This window comes from Giraffa tippelskirchi, chromosome X, assembly GCF_054371585.1.
Source record: "Giraffa tippelskirchi isolate mGirTip1 chromosome X, T2T-mGirTip1v1.2.pri, whole genome shotgun sequence".
Classification (NCBI taxonomy): Eukaryota; Metazoa; Chordata; class Mammalia; order Artiodactyla; family Giraffidae; genus Giraffa; species Giraffa tippelskirchi.
In genome coordinates this window covers 110,249,756-110,275,577 of record NC_137289.1, presented here as the reverse complement: position 1 = coordinate 110,275,577, position 25,822 = coordinate 110,249,756, and the positions used below count along the sequence as shown (strand labels likewise).

General features: G+C 42.3%; 1 protein-coding gene across 11 annotated transcripts in view; it reads right to left on the bottom strand.

Moving 5' to 3' along the window:
* MED14 (mediator complex subunit 14) overlaps positions 1-25,822 on the bottom strand; it is a 317,032-nt gene that overhangs the window by 148,743 nt on the left and 142,467 nt on the right. For 6 of the 11 annotated variants that reach the window (XM_081564474.1, XM_081564477.1, XM_081564488.1 and 3 more), the window contains exon 2: positions 24,995-25,122. The gene's annotated coding sequence lies outside the window, so the exon portion shown is untranslated. Of the gene's footprint in view, positions 1-24,990; positions 25,123-25,822 lie in introns of all 11 variants that reach the window. The other 5 variants (XM_081564475.1, XM_081564478.1, XM_081564487.1 and 2 more) reach the window with 1 other exon arrangement.

The following is a 25,822-nucleotide window of genomic DNA, read 5'->3' as shown; positions in this document are numbered from 1 at the left end:
AAATATAAGTGTTAGTCGCTCAGTTGTGTCCGACTCTTTGCAACCCCACGGACTGTAGCCTGCCAGGCTCCTCTATCCACAGAATTCTCCAGGCAAGCATACTGGAGTGGGTTGCTATTTCCTACTCCAGGGGATCTTGCCAACCCAGTGATCAAACCCAGGTCTCCTACATTGTGGGCAGATTCTTTACCATCTAAGCTACCAGGACTAGGGCCAAAATATAAAGTGTTAAGCAAAACAGTTAAGGAAAGCCACACTGGGGACATTTTCCTTCGTGAGGAAGGCTCTGGAGATGGTTCTAAAAGACAAAAGGTAATTAGTGTCCCTCCCTCCTCTGCTCACCTTTGCATCTGAGGCACTCCCTCCCCACGTGCTGGTGATATTCTCCACAAAATTGATGTGGCTCATTTCAGCAGCCATAACTTCACCTTTTTCCGATCATCTATCACTCATAACCAAACCTATGGTCCACAAAGATCAGGTGCAAGAGGGACAAGGGTTTTTTAAAAATAAAACTTAGACCTGGACTTCCTGGTGGTCCAGTGGTTGAGAATCCACCTGCTGAGGCAGGGAACACAGGTTAGACCCCTGGTCTGGGAAGATTCCAGATGCCGCAGGACAACTAAGTCTGGGAGTCACAACTACTGAGTCCACATGCTGCAACCACTGAAGCCTGCACACCCATGAGCCTGTACTCTGCAACAAGAGAAGCCGCCACAGTGAAGCCCTTGCACCACAACTAGAGATTAGCCCCCAATCCCCCCAACTAGAGAAAGCCTGCATGCAGCTACAAAGACCCAGCATAGCCATACATAAATAAATAATTTTTAAAAAACATTAAAAAAAACTTAGACCTATTATGTCCCCCTACTTTGGCCCATGTGGGTCACTGTAGGAAGGCTCAGTGAACAGTATACTCAATCAAGTGGTCATTATCTTTATGATCTAGACCATGGCAGTGCAACAGAGAATCCAGATAGCTGAACCAAAAGTTTCAATCCTCTTGGCCTTTAATAGACTTAGTTGCTGCCCAAGGAATGTATCAACTAGGCTGACTTGGGGTTGCCACTAGGGAAAAAAAGAAGTACCATGCCTAGAGATGATCAGGATGGAGTTCTAACTTTTCAAAAGTTGGCCTCGGCTACCTAAGAAGTGGGGCTTCCCAGGTGACACAGTGGTAAAGAACCTGTCTGCCAATGTAGATGTTAAGAGACTCGGGTTCCATCCCTGGGTTGGGAAGATCCCCTGGAGGAGGAAATGGCAACCCACTCCAGTATTGTTGCCTGGAGAATCCCATGGACAGAGGAGCCTGATGGGCTATAGTCCACGGGGTCGCAAAGAGTCGGACATGACTAAGCACACACACATCTAAGAAGCAACTGGATGATCCCCTTTTGGGGGCAAACTGCCCTCAGTGACCAAACTGCCTTACAAAGGTGTACAGAACAGGAAGAGGTGAGGGAAATAGAGTCAGAAACCTTTTTAAGTTGATTTTTAGGAGGCTGGTTAAAACCCCACCAGATGCCTGTAGGTGATAGAAGCATGGGGGGATAATGGAATACCTTGACAATCAGCCCATTGTATGTGGCTTTATCCACAAAAGGGGCATTATTGTCAGCCTGCAAATATCTGGGGAGCTGATCACACGATGCAGGTTAGCTTCAAGGGCCCCAGTGATTGGTTTGGACTCAGCTGATCAGACTGGAACTGCAGGACAGTAGCCTGAAAAAGTGTCAACATCAGACAGTCCCCACTAATAGACTTGGGGGGGGGAGGGTGTCAAAGGTCCAATGTAAATCTTCTGGGGCCAGATGGAGTCAGTGCCTCATGTAATGTAGCCTCCCTCATTGTGAGACAAATGGGTCAGCTTTTGACAAGCGTCATGAGACCGGCAGGAAGTTGCAGCCTCTGCCATAGAAGCAGATGTTCATTCTGTATGCCATTTGTGAGGGTGGATATGTTGCCATGTCTGATCTAAACTGCAGTGGTGATCATCTGGGCAGTGTGGCCTTGATTAGCAGCTTGATTTTCAGATGGTCTCATCTGGCCTTTCCATGGGCATTGACATGAGTGACCCAGATGGTCTGATCAGAAGTCATGATTTGTTTCCACAGTATATGGCCACAAAGAGGGATGTCTTTGATCTATTGTTTTCCAAGTGGCAGACAAGGTAACCAGGCCACTGGCAATAGCCAAGAAGTCAGTGAAAACAGAACAAGGTCCATCAAAGGGAATATTGGTCAGAGCTATGAGAATGGCCTTGAGTTCTGCCCCATTAATTGGAGCCATCTTCATATTTGGTTCTGTATGGCTGGTGGTGAAGTTGAACAGCTGCAGCATCCCAGTAGACACCACTGGGTTTCAGTTCGAACCATCAGTGAACCAGGCCCAGGCATTCAGGGAACTTCTGTGAGTCAAGGGTCCCATTAGCGTTATTTCTAGCAACAGAGTGGGGGATAAATTATCTCCCAAAGGGATAGCTGTCACTGTTTCATTTAATGTTGAGATCCTGTTTGGGCCAGGCAGGCTACTTTCTTGAATATACCATTTCCTTTCGACAAGTGAAGCTTATTGGACCCATCCCACCTTATTAGTCATAGAATTCAAGTTGACCTAATGGCAATATCAGATTGGAGAGTCACAAAGCCTCCATGGGTCAGGTGTTCAGTTTTGACAAGAGCCTAGGAGCAAACTAATAGCTATTAATACTTTTCTAAAGGGTTGTTTCTAGCAGCCATGTCAGGGAGGTGATTAGTCCAAAACCCCAAGGAGAATTTCTGGGGGGAGGCTGCCTCCCTTTGCCAGAAACTTTAATCAGCAAAATCATCTGTCATAATCATTAAATTTATAGGACCCTAAAGGTAGAATGCACACCATAGCCTGTAAGACAGCTTCAAACATGGTCTGTTGGCATAAGCCCCATTCAAAGGATGCTGACTAGCAGTTTAGCTGATATAAAAGGCCACATAGCATGCCTTTGTGAGCCACATACCACCTCCAGTACCCAAAGAGTCCCATGAGGTGCTGGGCTTCCTATTTGGTTTGGAGGGCAAAAGAGGGAGCCATTTTTCCATGATCGCCACAGGGATTGAGTTTTACAAATCCACTCACTTAGTCTCAAGAAACTTTGTCTGGTGAGAAGTCCCCTGAATTTTTTCAGGTTTATCAGCAACTCCTCCTGGTTACCTCCATGGTATGATAGCTTAACTATCAAGGTCACTGAGCCTGAGGCTTTTGACTTGCCAACAAGGCATCATCCATAGAGTAAAAGCTTTGGACATGGAAGGTAGAGGAACTTATGCTAAATCCTGACTCACCAAATGGTGGCAAATGGCAGGGGAGCTTAGATATATATCCCTGGGGGATACTATAAACATATATAGGAGGCCTTGCTACTTGAATGCAAACTGACCTTGCTCCTCAAATGTCAGTAAGATGGCACAGAACATGTTTGTGACATCTAAGACAGCATACCACCTGTCATCAGCCTGTGTAATGGATTCAGTTGCAGTCACTATGTCTGAAACAGCCTGGGCTATGGGAGCAACAATTGAAATCAGTTGGTAATAATCTGCTATAAGCCTTTAGCTTTTGTTATTTATTTTTTTTTTTTACTGGTCATTAAGGGCTGATATCTCGGATGTCTTTAAGTCTTTAATCAAAGCTGTGATTTCTCTTTCTCTTCCTGGGGGGTTCTTTAGCTTCTAGTGAATCACAAGAGGTAGATTGAAAAACTATTTACACCTCTGCTATAGACTATATTTCTGTGTTTTCCCAAAATTTATATGTTGAAATCTAACCCCCAAGGTAATAGTTTTAGGAGGTAGGGCCTTTGGGAGGTGATTAGGTCATGAGGGTGGTGCCCTCATGAATGAAATAAGTGCCCTTATAAAAGAGACCTCAGAGAGCTCCCTTGCCCCTTCTTCCAGGTGAGCACACAGCAAGAAGATGATCATCTATGAACCAGAAAGTGGGTCCTCACCAGACAATGAATCTGTTAGCACCTTGATCTTGGACTTGCCAGACTCATTTGTGTTGTTTATAAATCACCCAGTCTGTGTTATTCTGTTATAGCATCCTGAACTGACTAAGACAACTTCCCACTAGTGTTTCTGTCTATGCTGCCCTTCTCAATATCAAAAATCATCTCTGGCACTTATGCGATGAAGATATAACACACCAATTCCTACTATACATTCAGATAAGGAAGCAAAAATGACAGTACATTAAATTGGCCTAATGGACCCCATTGATTAGATTTCCTTCCCCACTGTCAATCATGCCTAAATACTATTAGCTGGATCTGAGGGCCTTTTCCTTCCTCAAATCTGGTAGGATAGTGACTGGGCATCTGTATCCAATAGAGCCATAATAGTTTGAATCCCTCACTTCTCTCAAATTCTCCTTCGATGGGTGCATAAGGTTTTCAATCCCGCTTGGGGTAAGTAAAATCTTGGCCCCAATTCTAAATCTTTTTTTTCCTAAAAGTGGCCAAGGTTAGGCTAGTGGAGGGAGAGACTGGAGACACAGAGGGAGGGAGTGGGTCTGTGCTATTAAAGAAAAAGGGCTTTGCAATTGAGCAGTAAGGCAACAGCTCATGATGCAACCAAACAAACTTCACTGTTTTTAATCCACCCAACACTTTACATCAAGCAGCAAAGTTCTTTATGGCTGACACCATTGATTTCAACTTTGGGGACCCCTTCACACTAGTCATAACCATGTGGCTTCCTGGCTGAAGCTAATGGGTTTGTACCTGCTGGCTTACAGGGGCTTGACTTGCACAACAGTGACCTTCTTTGAGGATTTCACCTTAAACCAGGGCCTCTGTTGCCCCATCACCAAGACAACATCTCTTAAGTTCTCACCTGGTTTCAACATGAGGGGAATTTTCCAGGGCAGTAGGGTTGACTGTAAGAATGTACCTAGCTTTGATTCGGTCAATTTCTCATTCTCCAGTGGGTCATCTTCACCAGAATTGTAAACCCAATCTCAGGCAGTAAAAGCCTAAAGACTAGTCAATGTCTCATCTGTGGATTCCCATGGTAGTTTTTCTGTTTGGGGGAAGTCTCCCTGGGAGGCCCAAAGTTCCTTTATAGGAGCCAGAACCAACTGTAAAAACTTCTGAGACCTTTCACTGTCCTCTCCTAGTAGATCTAAGGCAGACATGATAGACCTCCGCCAGGGGGCTGAATCAGAGGACAGAACAGCTGTTGCCTTCTTCCTTGAGAAGCATTACTAGCCTCACTCCCTCATCTCCCAAGTGAACCAGCCAAACTTTTAATACTTTGCCTGGTTTCTGTCCATAGTGTCCATGAATTCCCCTCCTTTCACACTTCTCTGCAACTGTTGTGTGAAAGAGGACAGAATCTTTTGCACACCTTGGACAAATCTTAGTGCTGTTATGTTGTATATATACCATGAAAAAAAAAGTTTTAAATAAGACTGAATGAGAAAAACTAATCTAAGTAGAATTAAAGTGAATGTATCCTTCGGTGGAAGACAATTTCCCATAGGTCTCTCATGTTTATACACATCTTGCAAGTGAGGCAGTGACTATTTGTTTAGTTTAATGTAGTCCCACTTCTTTCTCTTTGCTCCTGTTCCTCTGTTTCTGCTGTCATATTAAAAAAAATCATTGTGAAGACCAACATCAAGGAAATTTTCCCCTATGTATCATTCTGGGAGTTTTATCGTTTTGGGTCTTACAATTAAGTCTTCAATCTATTTTGATTTTATTTTATGATGTAAGATTAATTAACTAATCTTAATTAATTATATTTTAGTTATAATATAATTTTATTATATGATGTAAGAAAGCAGTCCAGTTTCATTCTTCTGTATGGAGACATCCAGATCCAAGCCTATCCTTTCTCCATTATTTATTCTTGGTGCCCTTAGCAAAGATTAGTTGACCATGTATGTATGGGTTTATTTCTGGTTTCTCTATTTTGTCCCATTGGTCTACGTGTCTGTTTTTATGTCAGTACTAACTGTTTTAATTTCTGTGCTTTATAATATAGTTTGAAATCAGGAAGTGTTATACCTCTGGCTTTGTTTTTCTTTATCAGAATTCCTTTGGCTATTTAAAGTCTTTTGTGGTTCCATATGAATTTTAGGATTTTTTTATATTTCTGTGAAAAATGCTAACGGGATTTTGACGGGGATTACTCTAAATTTGTAGATTGCTTTGAGAACCACAGACATTTAACAATATTAAGTCTTCAAATTGAAGTGGAGAATATGAGACCCCAAAATATGCCTCTTTGCACAAAAGAATTATTTTGACAGGTTATTTTCAAGAAACAGCAGACACAGGAGAAGTTCTGAAAAACAATTAGAAGCTATCTTTTTGTAAGGGACATTTAAATTTATAAAGGAAATTTCCATTTGTAAGTGTGTCTCCCTCTCTGTAACGGGAAAAGAATAACAGCTCTAAATCACAGGGAATGCTGGTAAATGGAGAAGGCATCTACTTAAATCTGTAAACAAACTTACTCTTGTTTACTGCGCTTTTTCTGATATCCTCCCATAACTGGCTCCCTTGCTCTCCAACATCATCCTTTTGCCTCTAACTGCAGATAATAGTTAAGGTGATGTCTTGGGCCATTTCAGAGTTACTCATTTTTCCTGGGTATCTCCCAAGTAACAAGAGGTAAACATGTTATTAAACTTATGGTTTTCTCTTGTTAATGTCTTTAGTACTTCCCTGATGGTCCAGTGGTTAAGAATCCTCCTGCCAAAGCAGAGGGACACAGGTTCGATCCCTGGTCTGGGAAGATTCCACATGCCACAGGCAACTAAAGCCCATGTGCCACAACTACTGAGCCAGTCAGGCAGTCCATACAGTCCATAGGGACATAAAGAGTCAGAAATGACTGAAGCAATTGAGCACACAACAAGAGAAAAACAAGCAGAAGTTTATCAGCATGTGTGTCATGCACACACTGGGAGCACTCAAAGATGAGTAACTCAAAGGGGAGGTTAGATTTGGCTTACATAATGTCAGAATAAAAGACCAATACCTTTCTAGAGATACAAGACAAAGGAGGACTTTGAGTTTCTAGGGTGGCAAATTGTGGCAAGACAAATGCTTGGGGGGAACTAGTAGAAGATAAGGACTACTTAGGTTTTGTATGTAGATTCCTTTGGCCTTGTCTCTGACTCGATGAGGGTTTAGAATTGTCTGCAGTTACTAACTTTTCTCATTCTCGGGGGAGAAAAGAGAGGGGAGGGGGAAAGCCTCTTCAAATTCATATCCTGCTTTTAGGCAAATAGAGATCTTTTCATGTATCTGCTCCTTCTCAACTGCTTTAAACTCAAATTATCCTTATGGCACAGTGGCATATTTTGGAGTGGCATATTCTGCTATCCTTCAGCACTTAGCACTTAAAAATTGCCCTTCACATATTTTATTCCCCTGCACTTCATTCTGATGTCCTCAAGTGCATCTCCAGTACCTAGCCTGAAACACAGTGGGTGCTGACTTGAACTACCTTCAAATTATTGCATTTCATCTTTGCTTGACAGATGCCAGAAAATGAGTGTCCAAAAAAACTATTCTCTGTCAACAGGTTCTAGAGGCCAAGGTCCTCAATACATTTATTCATACATTTTTCATTTTGTATTGTATTTGTGTGCTTGAGAATTCGTTGTTAATCTCTTGGCAAACTGATTTACATTATAGCAAGTTGTATCCCCACTCTGAGATTATTTGCATTTAAAAGCAAAGGCTGAAAAGGAGAATTCCTATTGCCAGGGGGGAATTCCAAGTATCTGTTGCTGGCCAATGAGGTGAATTTTTCTGAAGGGGCCAGAAACTGTTGGGGAAGTGGGGGGTGGGGGGAGGGGAGAGACTACCAAATCAAGCCATAGAAGGAAGTGATTTTATTTTGATTCTAACTAGCAACAAGGGGTATCCTGAAGACTTGAACAGAGTCCTAAGGAGATCTGAATTTGGAAAGAGAAGGCAAGTGAATGTACTAGCACTTAAAGAGTTAAAGAGAAATTATGCTTCTGCCAGCAGTTCCTGGGACTCTGTCCAAACAGCATGCTGTCAGCAGCATCAGCCGGCAGGAACGCATAATCTTCCACCCTTTGGTTTCGGTGGGTAATATTAGCTTAAAAAACTCTCCAGATTTTTCGTGTTCATGTGGTATAACTCACTTCAGACATGCCCCTTTCTCCAATAGTCACCTCCTACACTTGAGGAAATTTCTTTCTTTCTCTCCTTCTCCCTTTTCCCCCTCCCCCTCTCCTCTGCTTCCTCCCTCCCACTCGGTCTCTCCTTCTCTCTCTCTTTTTTTCAATACAGCGTCTAATTCAGGAAACCAACCAGCATCTCCCAGGAGAGAAAGGCAGCTTTTCAGACTGGAGAGTCGCTTTTCTTTCATTTACCATCATTCTTTGAGTTAAAGGAGTACAACGGCCTCGGGTTTTAACATTTCTGGAATCAAAGGTACTACCTCTTTCCTCCCCCCTTAAAAGGTCTTATTAAATTGATGGTCAACCAATGACATGGCATGTTAGGGTGGAGGAAAAACAAGCCACAAAAACGCCCTCACTGTCATTACTTTCATCCTGGTAAGAAGTATGTTACTTAGCTGAGGAGCAACCCCTCCCCCCATCTCTGCCGAAGAACAAAGCAAAAAGACATCTCATGCACTATACTGCAGTGTATTTCACATCAACAAAATTACTTATATGCAAAACTCCATGATGTATATAGAGCTGAATAATTCAGTTCAACCAAAGCATATTGAGGTTTAAATGGAGCTGGCACTAAGGTTACAAAGAATAAATCATGGCCTCAACTTTAAGTAGCTCAGTGTAGTCAGGGAGACAGTCTACAGATAATTATAAAACAGTATGGTAAGCACTGTAATAGGAGTTCAGAAGAAGAAACAGTAAAAATTTTGTGGTGAATGGAACTTTAAGTTCTTTACAGAGAACTGCAGTAGCTTTCAAGCCCATTGTCTCATCCTACAGTAAGTAACACATTTTTTAACTTATTTGTTTTTTAAGTGAAGGATAATTGCTTTACAGAATTTTGTTGTTTTCTGTCAAACTTCAACATAGTAACATTTTTATTGAAGTTTTTATTGAGGTAATTGTGGATCCTCATGCAATTGTAAGAAATCATACAAAGAGATTTCCCTTTGCCCAATTTCCACCAACAGCAATATTGTGGAAAACTGTATAATAATATCACAACTAGGATATTGATATAATCCACTGATATTATTCCGATTTCCCCAGTTTGACTTTACTTGAGTGTGTGTTAATTTCTATACAATGTGACCACCTGTGTAGGCTTATCTATCCACCACCACAGTCAAGATACTGAAGAGTCCCAACAAGGATCCCTCGTCCGATTGCCCTTTTATAACCACACCCACCTCTCTCCCACTCCTGTCCCTGACTCCCTGAATCATTCGTTTGTTCTACATTTCTATAATTTTGTCACTTCAAAAATGTTCTATAAATGCAATCACATAGTATGTAAACTTTTGATACTGGCTTTTTATATTCAGTGTAATTCTCTGGAGATTCAGCATGGTATGGAATACTACACGGTATGGAATTTCATAGTATGGAATATCACAGTCTGTTTACCATTCATCAGTTGAAGAACAGCTGGGCTGATTCTAGTTTTAGGCTATTACAAATAAAACTGTTAGGAATATTCACATACAGGTTTTTGTATGGACACAGGTTTTCATTTCTTTGGGATAATGCTCAGGAGCGTAATTGCTGAGTTTTATGGTAGTTGCATATTTAATTTTTTGAGAAACTGATAAACTGTTTTCCAGAGTGTCTATACAATTTTACACTCCTGGGGCTTTCCTGGTGGCTCAGTGGTAAACAATCTGCCTGTCAATGCAGGAGACATGGGTTTGATCCCTAATCCAGGAAGATCCCATATGCCATGGGGCACCTAAGCCCGTGCACCACAACTATTGAGCCTGTGCTCTACAGCCTGAGAGCCCCAACTACTGAGCCCATATGCTGCAGCTACTGAAACCTGAGCCCCCCTAGAGCCACCACAATGAGTAGCCCGCGAACCCAACTAGTAGCCCCCGCTCATCACAACAAGAGGAAAAAAACCACGTGGCAATGAAGACCCAGCACAGCCAAAAATAAAATAAAATAAATTTTTACACTCCTACCAGCAACATATGAGAGATCCAGTTTCTCTGTATCCTCTCCAGCATTTGGTGTTGTCATTGTTTTCAATTTGTAGCCAGTTGGATATGTGTGTAATGATATCTCATTGTGGTCTTAAGTTGAATTTCCCTAATAGCTAATAATGCTCTACATCTTTTCATGTACCTATTTGCCATCTGTATGTCCTCTTCAGTGAAGTGCCTCTTTATGTCTTTTGCCCATTTTCTAATTGGATTTTTTGTTTTCTTTACTGTTAGGTTTTGAGAGATGAAAAATATGTTTATGTGTGTGTGTGTGTATATATATATATATATATTCTAGATGGCAATCCTTAGATACGTGGTTTGCAAATACTTTTTCACAGGTTGTACCTTGTCTTTTCAGAGCAAGAGTTTTTAATTTTGATGATGTCCAATTAATCAATATTTCTTTTTTGGCTCATGCTTTTGATATCAAGTTTAAGAACACCAGCCCTAGATCTTGAAGATCTTCTCCTATGAGTGCATTCCACAAAAGCCTGCTACTAATTTCTGAGAACTCAAACAGTGGAAGGCAAGCAGTAAGTCAGAATTTAGTAAGAATACTATATTAGTGTGGTTGGGTTGCCATAACAAAATGCCACAACATAGGTGGCTTAGACAACAGAAATTTATTTACTCACAGTTCTGGAGGTTGGAAAGACAAGATCAAGGTGTTGTCAGGATTTGTTTTTCCGGTGAGACCTCTTCCTGGCTTGTAGACAGCCACCTTCTTGCCCTGTTTCCACATGGCCTCGTTGCTATTGTTGTTCAGTTGCTCGGTTGTGTCTGACTCTTTGCAATCCCATGGACTGCAGCACGCCAGACTTCCCTGTCCTTCACCATCTCCCGGAGCTTGCTCAGACTCATGTCCATTGAGTTGATGATGCCATCTAACCATTTCGTCCTCTGTTGTCCCCTTCTCCTCCTGCCTCTAATCTTTCTTAGCATCAGGGTCTTTTCCAAAGAGTCGGCGCTTCACATCAGGTGACCCAAGTATTGGAGCTTCGGCTTCAGCATCAGTCCTTCTAATGAATATTCAGGGTTGATTTCTTTTAGGATTGACTGGTTTGATCTCCTTGCAGTCCAAGGGACTCTCAAGAGTCTCCTCCAGCACCACATTTAGAAAGCATCAATTATTCAGCACTCAGCCTTCTTTATGGTCCAACTCTCACATCCATACATGACTATTGGAAAAACCAGTAGACACATGGCCTTGTGTCTGTGTAAATAGATACCTTCTGGTATCTCTGTCTTCTTATAGGGACACAGTCCCATTGGATTAGGGCCCCACCCTTATGACTTCATTTAACCTTAACTACCTCTCTAAAGGCCTTGTCTCAAAATGAGTTTAAGTCTTAACAGTCAGAAACTCTAAGCTTGGGGGCCCTTGGTGGAGGCCATTTTCTGCCACATGGACTAGGAAGTGGGGCCTGGTGGATTTGACATAAGAAAGAAAATGCAACAGATGCAAAGAAAGAGAAAGCAGCAGAAATAAGGGACTGAGAACATTTCTGCTCCAATCCCTCTCTTGTGGTGTCCTGGCCTTGGGTACTATGGAACACTCCTGAAAAAGCTGCCCTTTTTGCTTTGAGGAAGGTGAAGGGGACAGGGAAGGAGGAGGAGAAAGCAGCATCCTGGACCTCCTGCCTAATCTCTCCTGCCTATTTTCAGTCCCTTCGGAACTGCCCTTCTTGACTGGCACACTCTTTAGAGCGGTTCAGTCTGTAAAATATAATGTAAGCCACATCAGTTCAGTTCAGTTCAGTCGCTCAGTCGTGTCCGACTCTTTGCGACCCTATGAGCTGCAGCATGCCAGGCCTCCCTGTCCATCACCAACTCTTGGAGCCTACCCAAACTCATGTCCATTGAGTCGGTGATGCCATCCAACCATCTCATCCCTGTTGTCCCCTTGTCCTCCTACCCTCAATCTTTCCCAGCATCAGGGTCTTTTCCAATGAGTCAGCTCTTCATATCAGGTGGCCAAAGTACTGGAGTTTCAGCTTCAACATCAGTCCTTCCAATGAACACCCAGGACTGATCTCCTTTAGGATGGACTGGTTGGATCTCCTTGCAGTCCAAGGGACTCTCAAGAGTCTTCTCCAACACCACAGTTCAAAAGCATCAATTCTTCGGTGCTCAGCTTTCTTTATACTCCAACCCTCACATCCGTATGTGACCACCGGAAAAACCGTAGCCTTGACTAGATGGACCATTGTTGACAAAGTAATGTCTCTGCTTTTTAATATGCTGTCTAGGTTGGTCATAACTTTCCTTCCAAGGAGTAAGCATCTTTTAATTTCATGGTAGCAATCACCATCTGCAGTGATTTTGGAGCCCAGAAAAATCAACTCAGCCACTGTTTCCACTGTTTCCCCATCTATTTGCCATGGAGTGATGGGACCAGATGCCATGATCTTAGTTTTCTGAATGTTGAGCTTTAAGCCAACTTTTTCGTTCTCCTCTCTCACTTTGATCAAGAGGCTTTTTAGTTCCTCTTCACTTTCTGCCATAAGGGTGGTGTCATCTGCATATCTGAGGTTATTGATATTTCTCCCGGCAATCTTGATTCCAGCTTGTGCTTCTTCCAGCCCAGTGTTTCTCATGATGTACTCTGCATATAAGTTAAACAAGCAGGGTGACAATATACAGCCTTGACGGACTCCTTTTCCTATTTGGAACCAGTCTGTTGTTCCATGTCCAGTTCTAACTGTTGCTTCCTGACCTGCATACAGATTTCTCAAGAGGCAGGTCAGGTAGTCTGGTATTCCCATCTCTTTCAGAATTTTCCACAGTTTATTGTGATCCACACAGTCAAAGGCTTTGGCATAGTCAATAAAGCAGAAATAGATGTTTTTCTGGAACTCTCTTGCTTTTTTGATGATCCAGCAGATGTTGGCAATTTGATCTCTGGTTTCTCTGCCTTTTCTAAAACCAGCTTGAACATTTGGAAGTTCTTAATTCACATATTGCTGAAGCCTGGCTTGGAGAATTTTGAGTATTACTTCACTAGCATGTGAGATGAGTGCAATTGTGTGGTAGTTTGAGCATTCTTTGGCATTTCCTTTCTTTGGGATTGGAAAGAAAACTGATCTTTTCCATTAAACATTAATGTTTAATGTTCTTACAGGCATATTTAAAAAAAGTATAAAAAGACAGGTGAAATAAATTTTAATAATATATTATATTTAACCCGGTATATCCAAAATACTATCATTTCAACATGCAACTGAATTTTTTAATGACCCCAGGTGATTCTCGTTCAAAAGACAGGAAACATACTCTTGGTTGCCTCAGGAGGCCTAGAAATTCCTCTGAAAGGTGGGGGCTAAAGGAAGGTCTGTAGCTGGGCTAAGCCCTGGGCCTCTCTATGGTAGCTCAGTGCTCTGGGTGAGGGCAGCCATGTGAGAATTCCATGTTTCAATTTGCCAGCACCTTTACCACCTCCCTGAGACCTCTTCTAAGTCTGTGATTCTAGTTAACTCCCTAAAAGCTAACAGTAGGGACTTTCTTCTTCATCAACATCATCCATCTATCTATCTACCTACCTACCTACCTATCCATCCATCCATCCATCCATCTCTATCATCTATTATCAGGTGAGCTCTGGAGTCAGAAATCTCTGTTTTGCTTCTGTGTCTCTTATTAGCTCCATGATCTTGGGCAAGTTATCTCAACTTCTGTGAGATCCTCTTTCCACACCTGTAAAATGGGGATAATGACAGTACCACACCTATCACTCATGGGGTGAAGATTAAGCAAGTGAACTATGCAAAATATGAGAAGGGAGAAAAACACAGTAGCAAATGTTAAGTGCTCCATAGTTGGTGGCCATTACTATGGCCTTCCTCTCTAAAGGACCAACAGCTTTCTAGCAGCTAATAGAAAGAACAGAAAACATAACATACAAAGGATAAAGAAACAGTGACACTTCAAATTTTGATGTGGGACAATACCTAAGGTTTAGCACAGAAGTCCCAGTCCACATTCGGGTTTCCACTTGAAGGCCAAAATAAAATGAAAGCGCTTCCCTTGTCTCAGCACACTAAATTTTGCACATTAAACACTAAACTGTTTGCACACTAAATTTTGAACATGGGCTATTCAGAGGAGCATCTTCTTGGGGAATAGTCTTTGCTGCTTCCCTTTCCCACAGGTTAAGGGAAATCTGTAGACCTTTTAGCATCCTCATTAAACACACACACACACACTTTTCATTTTCCCTACCAGTCACAGCTCTTTGCTTCTGTCATTCATAGCGATTTTCCTCTGTAGCATACATAAATCATTTTAAACAGACATTCTGGAAATTACCTTTACTGTTGTTAAAAGAACCCCTAAGGGGATCCATAAGTGCATTTGGCTGAAGCCCACCTACATCCCCACTGAGCTAAATAAATGCCCCCATTACAATGTAAGGAGAGAAATAAACAGCAGAAAATTCAAGCTGGGAGAGAATTTAGAAAATATTCAACACAATCTTTCTTAAATTATACCTGAGGAAACTGGAGCCCAGAGAGATCGGCAGCACAGGCATCTAGTTTGTGCCCTAGCCCACACATGCCCAGTGACCCGTGCCGTGTTGCCTTAGGGTCCCTAGGGTGTCTGTCTTGTCTGTATCCTCTGAGGTCATCAGAGAAGGGTCTGAGTCTTATACATCCAAGTCTCCAGCACTGTAACTTGAGACATGGTTCAGTTCAGTTCAGTCACTCAGTCGTGTTTGGCTCTTTGCGACCCCATGAACCACAGCACGCCAGGCCTCCCTGTCTATCACCAACACCCAGAGTTCACCCAAACTCATGTCCATTGAGTTGGTGATGCCATCCAACCATCTCATCCTCTGTTGTCCCCTTCTCCTCCTGCCCTCAATCTTTCCCAGCATCAGGGTCTTTTCCAATGAGTCAGCTCTTCCCATCAGGTAGCCAAAGTATTGGAGTTTCATCTTCAACATCAGACCTTTCAATGAACACCCAGGACTGATCTCCTTTAGGATGGACTGGTTGGATCTCCTTGCAGTCCAAGGGACTCTCAAGAGTCTTCTCCAACACCACAGTTCAAAAGCATCAATTCTTCGGTGCTCAGCTTTCTTTATCGTCCAACTCTCACATCCATACATGACTACTGGAAAAACCATAGCCTTGACTAGACGGACCTTTGTTGACAAAGTAATGTCTCTGCTTTTTAATATACTGTCTAGGTTTGTCATGACTTTCCTTCTAAGGAATAAGCATCTTTTAATTACATGGCTGCAATCACCATCTGCAGTGATTTTGGAGCCCAGAAAAATAGAGTCTCTTACTGTTTCCACTGTTTCCCCATCTATTTGCCATGAAGTGATGGGACCAGATGCCATGATCTTAGTTTTCTGAATGTTGAGGTTTAAGCCAACTTTTTCACTCTCCTCTTTTACTTTCGTCAAGAGGCTCTTTAGCTCTTCTTCATTTTCTGCCATAAGGGTGGTGTCATCTGCATATCTGAGGTTATTGATATTTCTCCTGACAATCTTGATTCCAGCTTGTGCTTCCTCCAGCCCAGCGTTTCTCATGATGTACTCTGCATATAAGTTAAACAAGCAGGGTGACAATATACAGCCTTGACGGACTCCTTTTCCTATTTGGAACCAGTCTGTTGTTCCATGTCCAGTTCTAACTGTTGCTTCCTGACCTGCATACAGGTTTCTCAAGAGGCAGGTCAGGTGTCTGGTATTCCCATCTCTTTCAGAATTTTCCACAGTTTATTGTGATCCACACAGTCAAAGGCTTTGGCACAGTCAATAAAGCAGAAATAGATGCTTTTCTGGAACTCTCTTGCTTTTTTGATGATCCAGCGGATGTTGGAAATTTGATCTCTGGTTCCTCTGCCTTTTCTAAATCCAGCTTGAACATCTGGGAGTTCATGGTTCATGTATTGCTGAAGCCTGGCTTGGAGAATTTTGAGCATTACTTTACTAGCATGTGAGATGAGGGCAATTGTGCAGTAGTTTGAACATTCTTTGGTATTTCCTTTCTTTAGGATTGGAATGAGAACTGATCTTTTCCAGTCCTGTAGCCGCTGCTGAGTTTTCCAAATTTGCTGACATATTGAGTGCAGCACTTCCACAGCATCATCTTTTAGGATTTGAAATAGCTCAACTGGAATTCGATCATCTCCACTAGCTTTCTTTGTAGTGATGCTTCCTAAGGCCCACTTGACTTCACATTCCAGGATGTCTGGCTCTAGGTGAGTAATCACACCATCATGATTATCTGGGTCGTGAAGATCTTTTATGTACAATTCTTCTGTATATTCTTGCCACCTCTTCTTAGTATCTTCTGCTTCTGTTAGGTCCACACCATTTCTGTCCTTTATTGAGCCCATCTTTGAATGAAATGTTCCGTTGGTACCTCTAATTTTCTTGAAGAGATCTCTAGTCTTTCCCATTCTATTGTTTTCCTCTATTTCTTTGCATTGATCGCTCAAGAAGGCTTTCTTATCTGTCCTTGCTATTCTTTGAGACATGGTAGGTGGCGAGTAAATATCTAATCAGTGAGTGAAATGCTTTTGGATTTGTCACAGTCCATCCTGGCTTGGTGTCTGGCATTATTGAAAGATCAGAATGAGGTCTTTAGTGTCCATCTTTTGGGTTCCCGGGGCTTGTCTGTGTTCTCTGATATGCATTTGCTCTTCCTGGGGCTAAATTTTTATAAAAGGCAGCAGAGTAGAGTGACTGGGGTCCCAGGCATAACACGAAACCCAATTATCTGATAGGGATTCCAAAGTGTGATGAGAATTAGAAACCCTCAACCGATTGCACCTTAGAATGGCCATTTTCACTACTGAGTGAAAAGATCTTGCCTGAGAATGAAGCCTAAAGAGAGGACATGGGCATTAAGAAAAGGAGAGAAAGTCATTTTTCTGATGACATCATCTGAGGATCTGTACCCAATCATGCCTGAATGAAGTCAGTACATCTGCTCTTATGAGTCAATATACTGACTTTTTATGGAAACCAAGCTGAGTGAGGCTTCTGCCACTTGCCACCAAAGAGCATTGGTTAATAAAATAAAGACCAAGGACTTCCTTGGCAGTCCAGTGGTTAAGACTTCACCTTCTAGTGCAGTGGGTGCGGGTTCAATTCCTGATCAGGAAGCTAAGATCCCATATGTCTTGTGGCCAAAAGACCAAAACATAAAACACAAACAATATTGTAACAAATTCAATAAAGATTTTAAAAATGGTCCACACCAAAAAAGATCTTTAAGGAAGTAAAGACCAAATAACTAGAGAACAATAAAAGCCAACTCATGTGCAGTGTTACACTGGATGGTACTGATCACAAAGACAATAGAAGTTCAGAGGCACAAGAGCTGGGAAGAAGTGAATGGAGGTAATTGGAGTTGGACTGTTGTGATAATAATGAAGCATCAAGGACTGCGGCTGGCACCTTATAGTAGTATGGTGTGGTATTATATGGTATGGTATGGTATAGAATCAGGAATATTACATAAGAAAGGAAGAAGGGTGGGACAACAGAAATGCTAGCCTTTATCCTTTTTGAAGATTAAGAGGACTGATGGAGGGGGTAGAAAATCAATGTGGTACAAGACTGTTAGATTTAGACAGTCATCCAAGTCTACCCTAGCATCTGGGCTGAATACATTCTACTCTCTAGAGCAGTGGTTCTCAATTTTGGTTGTCCATTAGAATCACTTGAAGAGCTTTTAAAAATCCAGCTACCATATATACAGTAAAATATTATTCAGCTATTAAAAAGGAGTGTGTGCTAAGTCGCTTCAGTCGTATCCGACTCTTTATGACCACATGGACTGTAGCCCGCCAGGCTCCTCTGTCCATGGGATTCTCCAGGCAAGAATACTGGAGTGGGTTGCCATGCCCTTCTACAGGGGATCTTCAAGCCTCAGGGATCGAACCCATGTCTCTTATGTCTCCTGCATTGGCAGGTAACTTCTTTACCACTAGTGCCACCCCGGAAGCCCATTAAAAAGGAGGGAAGCCTCCATATTTGCAACAATATGGATGAAACTTGAGGGCATTATGCTACGTGAAATAAGTCAGATAGAGAAAGATAAATACTGCATGATCCCACTTATATGTGGAATCTGAAAAATTCAAACTCGTAGAAACAGAGTTGAATGGTGGTTACCAGGGGTTGAGGTGTAGGGGAAATGGGGAGATATCTGTCCAAGGGCACAACTTTTCCATTTTAAGATAAGTAAGTTCTGGGGATCTAATGCACAGCAGAGTGACTAAAGTTAACACTACTGTATTATGTACTGGAAATTTGCCAGGAGAGTAGATCTTAAATGTTCTCACTGTAAAATTAAAAAATTATGAGGTGACAGAATTGTTAACTAACCTTCATATGGTAATTATTTCACAATGTATACTTAAATCATTATATTGAACACTTCAACTTATACTGTGTTAAGGTGGCACAGTGGTAAAGAACCCGCCTGCCAATGCAGGAGATGCAAGACACACAGGTTCGATCCCTGGGTCGGAAAGATCCCCTGGAGGAGGGTATGGCAACCCACTCCAGGATTCTTGCCTGAAAAATCTCACGTACAGAGGAGCCTGGAGGGCTACAGTCCATGGGGTCACAAAGAGTCAGACACGACTGTGCGCATGCACACACACACATACATACAAAGCTGGAAAAATTTCAGACAGCCAGGTCACACCCAGACCAAGTTAATCGGAATCAGTGGTATCAGCATTTTTAAAAACTCCCCTGGCGATTCTGCTGTGTAGCCAGGCTTGACAGCAAATGCTCTGGGGCAGTACTTCTCCAACTTTAATGTGGATGTGAATCTTATTTAGGTTTGGAGCGGCTCCAGAATTTAGGGCGCTAAGTATAGTTTAGGGTGAGGGTGATGGTGGTAGGAAGGTTGTTCTTTCCAATTCATCTAGTCAGACTTCCCAGAAATAATCTGTGGATAGCTAAGTGTGGTGAGAGGTGAATGGGCTACATGATACCAGTTCTGATGCAGGATATAGGATGACCCACTGTCCTTGTTTGCCTGGGTCTCAGGGGTTTCCCAGGACATGGGGCTTTCAGTGCTAAAGCAGGAAGTTATGAGTAAATCAGGATGGTTAGTCACTCTACCCATCCCTGATCTTCTGGCCAGTGAAGTTCTAGCCACCATCATGAACCTTTCTAACCAAATCGGCACCACAGGTAAAGTGGGGGCAAGCAGGACCAAAAAGGATGCTCTTGGGAAAGGAGAAGGGAATCGCTGGGCACATAATCCTCGCTGAGGCCATCAATAGATACAAGGGCAAGGGAAGGAAGATGAGCACTCTGGCTTTGCCTGGCTCACAGGCATCTATCCAGGAGCAAGGAGGCCTGAAGACACAATAGTCTTTGATTTAACACAGAGAAGCTGCTCGATAATTCAGGGAATTCAAACTTGAGTGCACAGGAGAATTCCCGAGGGAACTCATTCAAAATGCAGACTTGGCCCCTCCTTTAGGAAATTTTCATTCAAAAGGTCAAAGGCCTTCGAACCGGTATCCCAAGTGATTCCACGTCACACCCTGAGAATCACTGATCCAAATGGCCTGCGGCTGGTAATTTGGTCTGTCAAAGAAAGCTTTCCTGACCAAGGGATAAGCTGATCCAAAGAGATTCAGCGTAACTGGTAGGTGATGGTAAAGCTTCACAAAACAGCAGGGTCACACAATTTCAGGAGTGAATTCTAGCAAATCTCTAAGGAACAGATAATTCTAATGTTTTTAGGGTTCCAGGCCATAGACAAAGAAGGAAATATCAATACTATTGATATTGATAAATATCAATTCTATTAAGCCCAGATAACATTGAAATCAAACCTAGCAAAAATCACACAAAAAATAAAACTGCAAACCCTTCTCACCCATGAATATCAATATGCTGCTGCTGTTGTTTAATTACTAAGTCATGTCTGACTCTTTTGCAACCCCAAGGACTGTAGCCTACCAGTTTCTTCTATCCATGGGATTCTCCAGGCAAGAATACTGGAGTGGGTTGCCATTTCTTTCTCCAGGGGATCATCCCAACCCAGAGATTGAACTCATGTCTCCTGCACTGGCAGGTGGATTGCTTACCACTGAGCCACTAGGAAAGCCAAAATAAAAATCTGAAATAAAATATTGGTAAACAACCAACATCATATTAAAAGAATAAATTACTGTCACCAAATAGGGTTTATACTAAGAATATATGGTTCAATGTGCAGAAATTTATCACGATGATACAAAATATTAATAGAGCCAAAGAAAAATTCACATGCCTGTTCTTGTAAATCATGTAATAGCATTCTACTCAATGTTTTTTTCTTTTTTAAGACCTGAGTGTTACCTGATCTACCAAACCATAAACTTGGACATGCAAGCGAGTGAGCTACGTCACTTCAGTCATGTTCTGACTCTGTGCAACCCTGTGGACTGTAGACTGCCAGGCTACAGTCGCCCCCTGTCCATGGAATTCTCCAGGCAAGAATACTGGAGTGGGGTGCCATTTCCTCCTGCAGGGGATCTTCCTGACCCAGAGAGCGAACCGGAGTCTCTTATGTCTCCTGCATTGGCAAGCAGGTTCTTTACCACTAATGCCACCTGGGAAGCCATAGACGTGCTTAGCAGTTTTTGGTTATAAAACAAAAGTGGAATATGCAGAACCAGGCTCTAATAAGTTAGCAAATCAAGAGAATGCAAGCAGGTGGCTCAGACTCTCATGATACTTATTCTTACCGCTATCCCTCATCTCGTTCAGTTACACCTGTGCCCTCATGGCTTCTGTTCCCAGTGATCTCTTGCATCTGCTTCCCAAATGGATCTGTATGGTGTGCTGGCACCAGCCAGAAGTGAATGACTGCTGCATGACACCCCCATTCAGGAGTGGCCCTGAAAACGGTGATAAAGGCAAATCCACCCAGGAGGTAGAACGTTTCGTTGTTTACCTTGTTGGGACTTAGATGACTGGATCCACCCTGGCTCATAGGCAATGACAACTGGGTTATCCAATTGGCCTAGGACTTTGAAGGGACAAGATTGGAAAATTGGTGACAAGGCTGTCTTGAGGGCAGGTATGCGGCTGAACTTCTGGGACTAAGCCCAAAATATGAAAGTTATCATATCCATGTATTAATAAATACCCACCAGATGCATGTACTGCAGAGGAGGCTCTCAACAGTTAGATGGACTGGACAACCCATCCCTGGATGTCAGCCAGCCTCTTCCTCCAGCTGCCCTCCTGCTTACTCAATAATCTGTGAACTCAGTGTCATAGCATCCACAACCCAGGCAGCAGAGGCCAGTGCCAAGTCTTTGATATGGTGCCGTTCCCTGAGAGGTCCAGGCTTGTGGAGCAGACATGAATGGGACTTGAAGTCTGGTGTCAGCCTGAGCCAGCTGAGCCCAGCCCAAATTGGCTGAACTACAAACCAACCCACAGACCTGCGAGCAAGAAATAAAGTATTTGCTCTATTAAGCCTCTGAGGTTATGGTGCTGTTTGTTATGCAGCAGAAACCTAATATGCTCCTTTTATTAATCTTCACTGAATTATCCTAATTGGATTGTGCCATCTGTTTCCTTTTATAAGCCTGACTGAATCGTTCTTGCAAGATGACTCAAGGCTGCACAGATCTCCAATTCAGACCTGTCTTCTTAGTTCCAAACCCATATATAGTCCATGGTCTTCTCCCTATCTCCTGTTATATATCACAAAGTCACCTGAAACTCAACACTCATTCTTCTATCACAAACCTGGTCCTCCATCTCACTCAGCAGCACCGCCCATTGAAGAGAAACCTGAGAACTCTCCTGGACACCCACCTTGCTGTCACCCATATACGCAAACCATCACCAAGCCATGTTAATTTAACCTCTTAAATATGTTAAAATATGTTTTCTTCTCTTTACCACCACCACCAGCACCACCCTAGCCTAAACCACCAACGCATGCTCAGTCACTCAGTCGTGTCTGACTCTTTGCAGCCCCACGGACTGTAGCCCGCCAGGCTCTCCTCTGTCCATGGAATTTTCCAGGCAAGAATACTAGAGTGGGTCGCCATTTCCTCCTCCAGGGTATCTTCCTGACCCAGAGATTGAACCCATGTCTCTTGTGTCTCCTCATTGGTAGGTGATTCTTTACCACTGAGCTACCTGGGAAGTCCTAAACCATTAATACCTCTCACTTAAAATAAGCTTCCGAATCTTGGCTATTAAGTGACCATTAATAAATAAGTGGATAAAGAAGAGATGTGGTTTATACAGTGGAATACTATTCAGTCACAAAAATGAATGAAATCTTGCCATTTGCAACAACATGGATGGACCTAGAGGGTAGTATGCTAAGTGAAATAAGTCAGAGAAAGATAAATACTGTATGATTTCACTTACATGTGGAATCTAAAAAAACAATCAAAAGAACAAACAAAACAAAATAGAAACAGAGTAACAGATAAAGAGAACAAACAGGTGGTTGCCAGAGAGGAGGGCAATGGGGGAAGGAGAGAAAGAGGTGAGGGAGATTAAAAGGTATAATCTTCCAGTTACAAAATAAACAAGTCTCCAAGATGAAATGTACAGTGTGGGGAATATAGTCAATAATTATGTAACTCTTTGTATGGTGACAGATGGTAACTAGACTTATCCTGGTGATCATTTCGAAATGTATAGAAATATGCATTGTGATATTGTTCACCAGGAACTAACATAGTGCTGTAGGTCAACTATACTTCAAACACAAACAAAACAAACAAACTCATAAAGAGATCAGATCTGTGGTTACCAGAGGTGGGGAATGGAGGGAGGAGGATTAGATGAAGGGAGTCAAAAGGTAATAAACTTTCAGTTATAAAATATATAAGTACAAAGAATATAATGTATCAATACAACATGATTAACATAATTACCACTGTCGTATGTTTTATGAAAATTAAGAGAGTAAATAGTAAGAGGTCTCATCACAAGGAAGAAAATTTCTACTTCTTTAATTGTGCATCTATATGAGATGATGGATGTCCACTAAACTTACTATGGTAATTATTTCACGATGTACCAAGTCAAATTATTATGCCTTAAAGTTATATAGTGCTATATGTCAATTATATCTCAACAAAACTGGGGAAAAAAGGGGAGACATAGCATTATAAAGATGTCAGTTCTCTCTAATGTTATATATTTATTTAATAGGATCTCAATAAAAATGTTTTATTTTCATACAGAAGAATTTGATTGTAAAGATCTAATATATGTGTTAATCGCTCAGTCATGTCCAACTCTTTGTGACCCTGTGGACTGTCACCCTCCAGGCTTCTTGTCCATGGGATTTCCGAGGCAAGAATAGTGGAAGTGGGTTGCCATTTCCTTCTCCAGCGGATCTTCCCGACCCAGGTATCGAACCCAAGTCTCCTGCATCAACAGGCAGATTCTTTACTACTGAGCCACCTGGGAAGCCCCTGGTTCTCCATACAGCAATCAAAAAGTTCTTTGAAAATTCCATTTCAATCACATACCATGCCCCAGTTGAAGACTTGCAACAGTTTCCCATTACTTTTAGGACAGAGAGCAGAGTATTAACATAGGTCTCAAGGCTCCATGTGGTATGGCTTTGGCTTGACTGCTTCATCCCATAACTCTAGTCTCTGTATTTGCTATAAGAGTTCACATGGCCTCCTTTATTTGCTACATACCTCCTTACCCCTTCTGTTCCTTTCTCCTGTAAAGCTCCTTCTCCTCTCTGCCTTATTAACACCTGCTCTCACTTCACACCTCAGCCCAAGAATCACCTCAAGGAAGCCCTCTCTGACTTCCCCAAGTCTAGCTCCTAGCATGGCATATTTTACCTTTGTGCAATGGCTTGATTAATATTGATCACCTCTTCCCCCTACCTGCACCTGACCCACCATAACGTGATCTTCAAGAAGGCAGAGGCCATGTCTGGTTTTGGTCATCACTGTATTCCCAGAACAGAGTCTGACACAACTTAGGGACTTGGCATCTATTAATTAATTAATTAATTATTAACCACTTGATGGATCAGGTGTTGAGCTGAAACATCTCTATGGTTCATGTCAGCTCTAAATTCTGGGCTTCCATTCCAGGTCCTGCCTGTGGGATAGAGGGGCAACAGGGCAAGCAGCCAACTAGGGTTAATTAGCAGTCTCCATGTAGTCAAAGGCATTGGTTAGAACTCGAAGAAGCCCTTTTCCTACTTCAAAGATCCTGCTAAGAACAACGTGGCAGGCGCCAGCGTGGGACTGGCCAGACAGTTCTCAAGAAATGCTTGACACAGGCCAGAAAACCAACTGTCAGAAATCCTGGAACAGAGCCTTTTGCAGGAGGTTCCCTGCCTTGCTGAGCTGAGAAAGAACTCTACATGCCACTGATTAATCACCAAGGCTGATGCTCAGCCATTCCAGCACTCTGCTGCTGCTTCTTGTCAAGTCTTTACCCCTCCCCCGCTCCTTCTAGAAAGACCTCAAGTAACTGCTGTCTTGAAACTTCCTCAGATGGTTGGCTTGGCTAACGCCCAAATATCTCTCATCCCATACTGAGGTGTCCGCGAAGGAGGGAGGGGTAAGTTACTCTCCTAGATTTCGCATGGTATGATTCTGTTATTCTAAATCCCAAGGATGCCTTTTCCCTTTTAAAGAGTGAACTCGTGACATTTTGACAGCATGACCTGGACTCCATTCAGGAGAAAAGAGCTAGGAAATTGCATGTACATGAATCACCCTGCCACCAGGGGTGGAGGCGGTCCTTCAGTCCTTATCCCATGGCAACAACTCTCTCCAAAGGTCAGATAATGCTCTGAATCCATACTCACCAGGCAGCCCACCATTTCCAACAAAGCTGCTTCTGAGGCCCAGGAAGGAAGGGTTGGATGAGGGAGTCCGGACAATTTGACCCTTAGGAAGGGGTGTTGCTCTGGTTGTGAATAAAAAATCCAACATCCTGTGTGAAAAGGAGGCAGAAAAGAGGAGTGAGTACATGGCTGGGTTCTGAGTTTGGCTAGCAGAAAAGGTATGTTTATTCATAAGAGGAAATACTATACAGCAGTGAAAAGGATGGCCCAGAGCCACACTGTCAACATGGACTCATTCTAATTTTTAAAATTATTTTATTATTATTTTTGGCCACCCCACACAACATGTGGGATTTCAGTTCCTTGACAAAGGATTGAACCTGTGCCCCCTGCATTGGAAGTGCACAGTCTTAACCACAGGACCACCAGGGAAGTCCCAACATGGACTCATTTTTAAAACCTAATTTTGGAGGGAAAAAGCAAGTTGCTGAAGCATACATAGAGAATGCATGCACATACACACATGTGCTGCCGTTTATAAAATGTTAACATGCAAAAATATAAAAATCATTCTGTTTAAATATATATAGATCCCTAATGATTTATAATAGGATATAACATATAGGATTTATAATGTATATATATATGTGATATATATGTAATAAAAATATAAAACTACACATAGAAATGATAACTTCTAATTTGTGGTTGTCTTGGGGGTAGAGAGGCTGAGAGTGAAAAGGGGCATACAGAGGGCTCCAACTATATCTGACATATTTTATACCAAGTTAGGTGTTTGTTATACCGTTCTGTATATCTTTTGTATATCTGAAATATTCCATGATGATT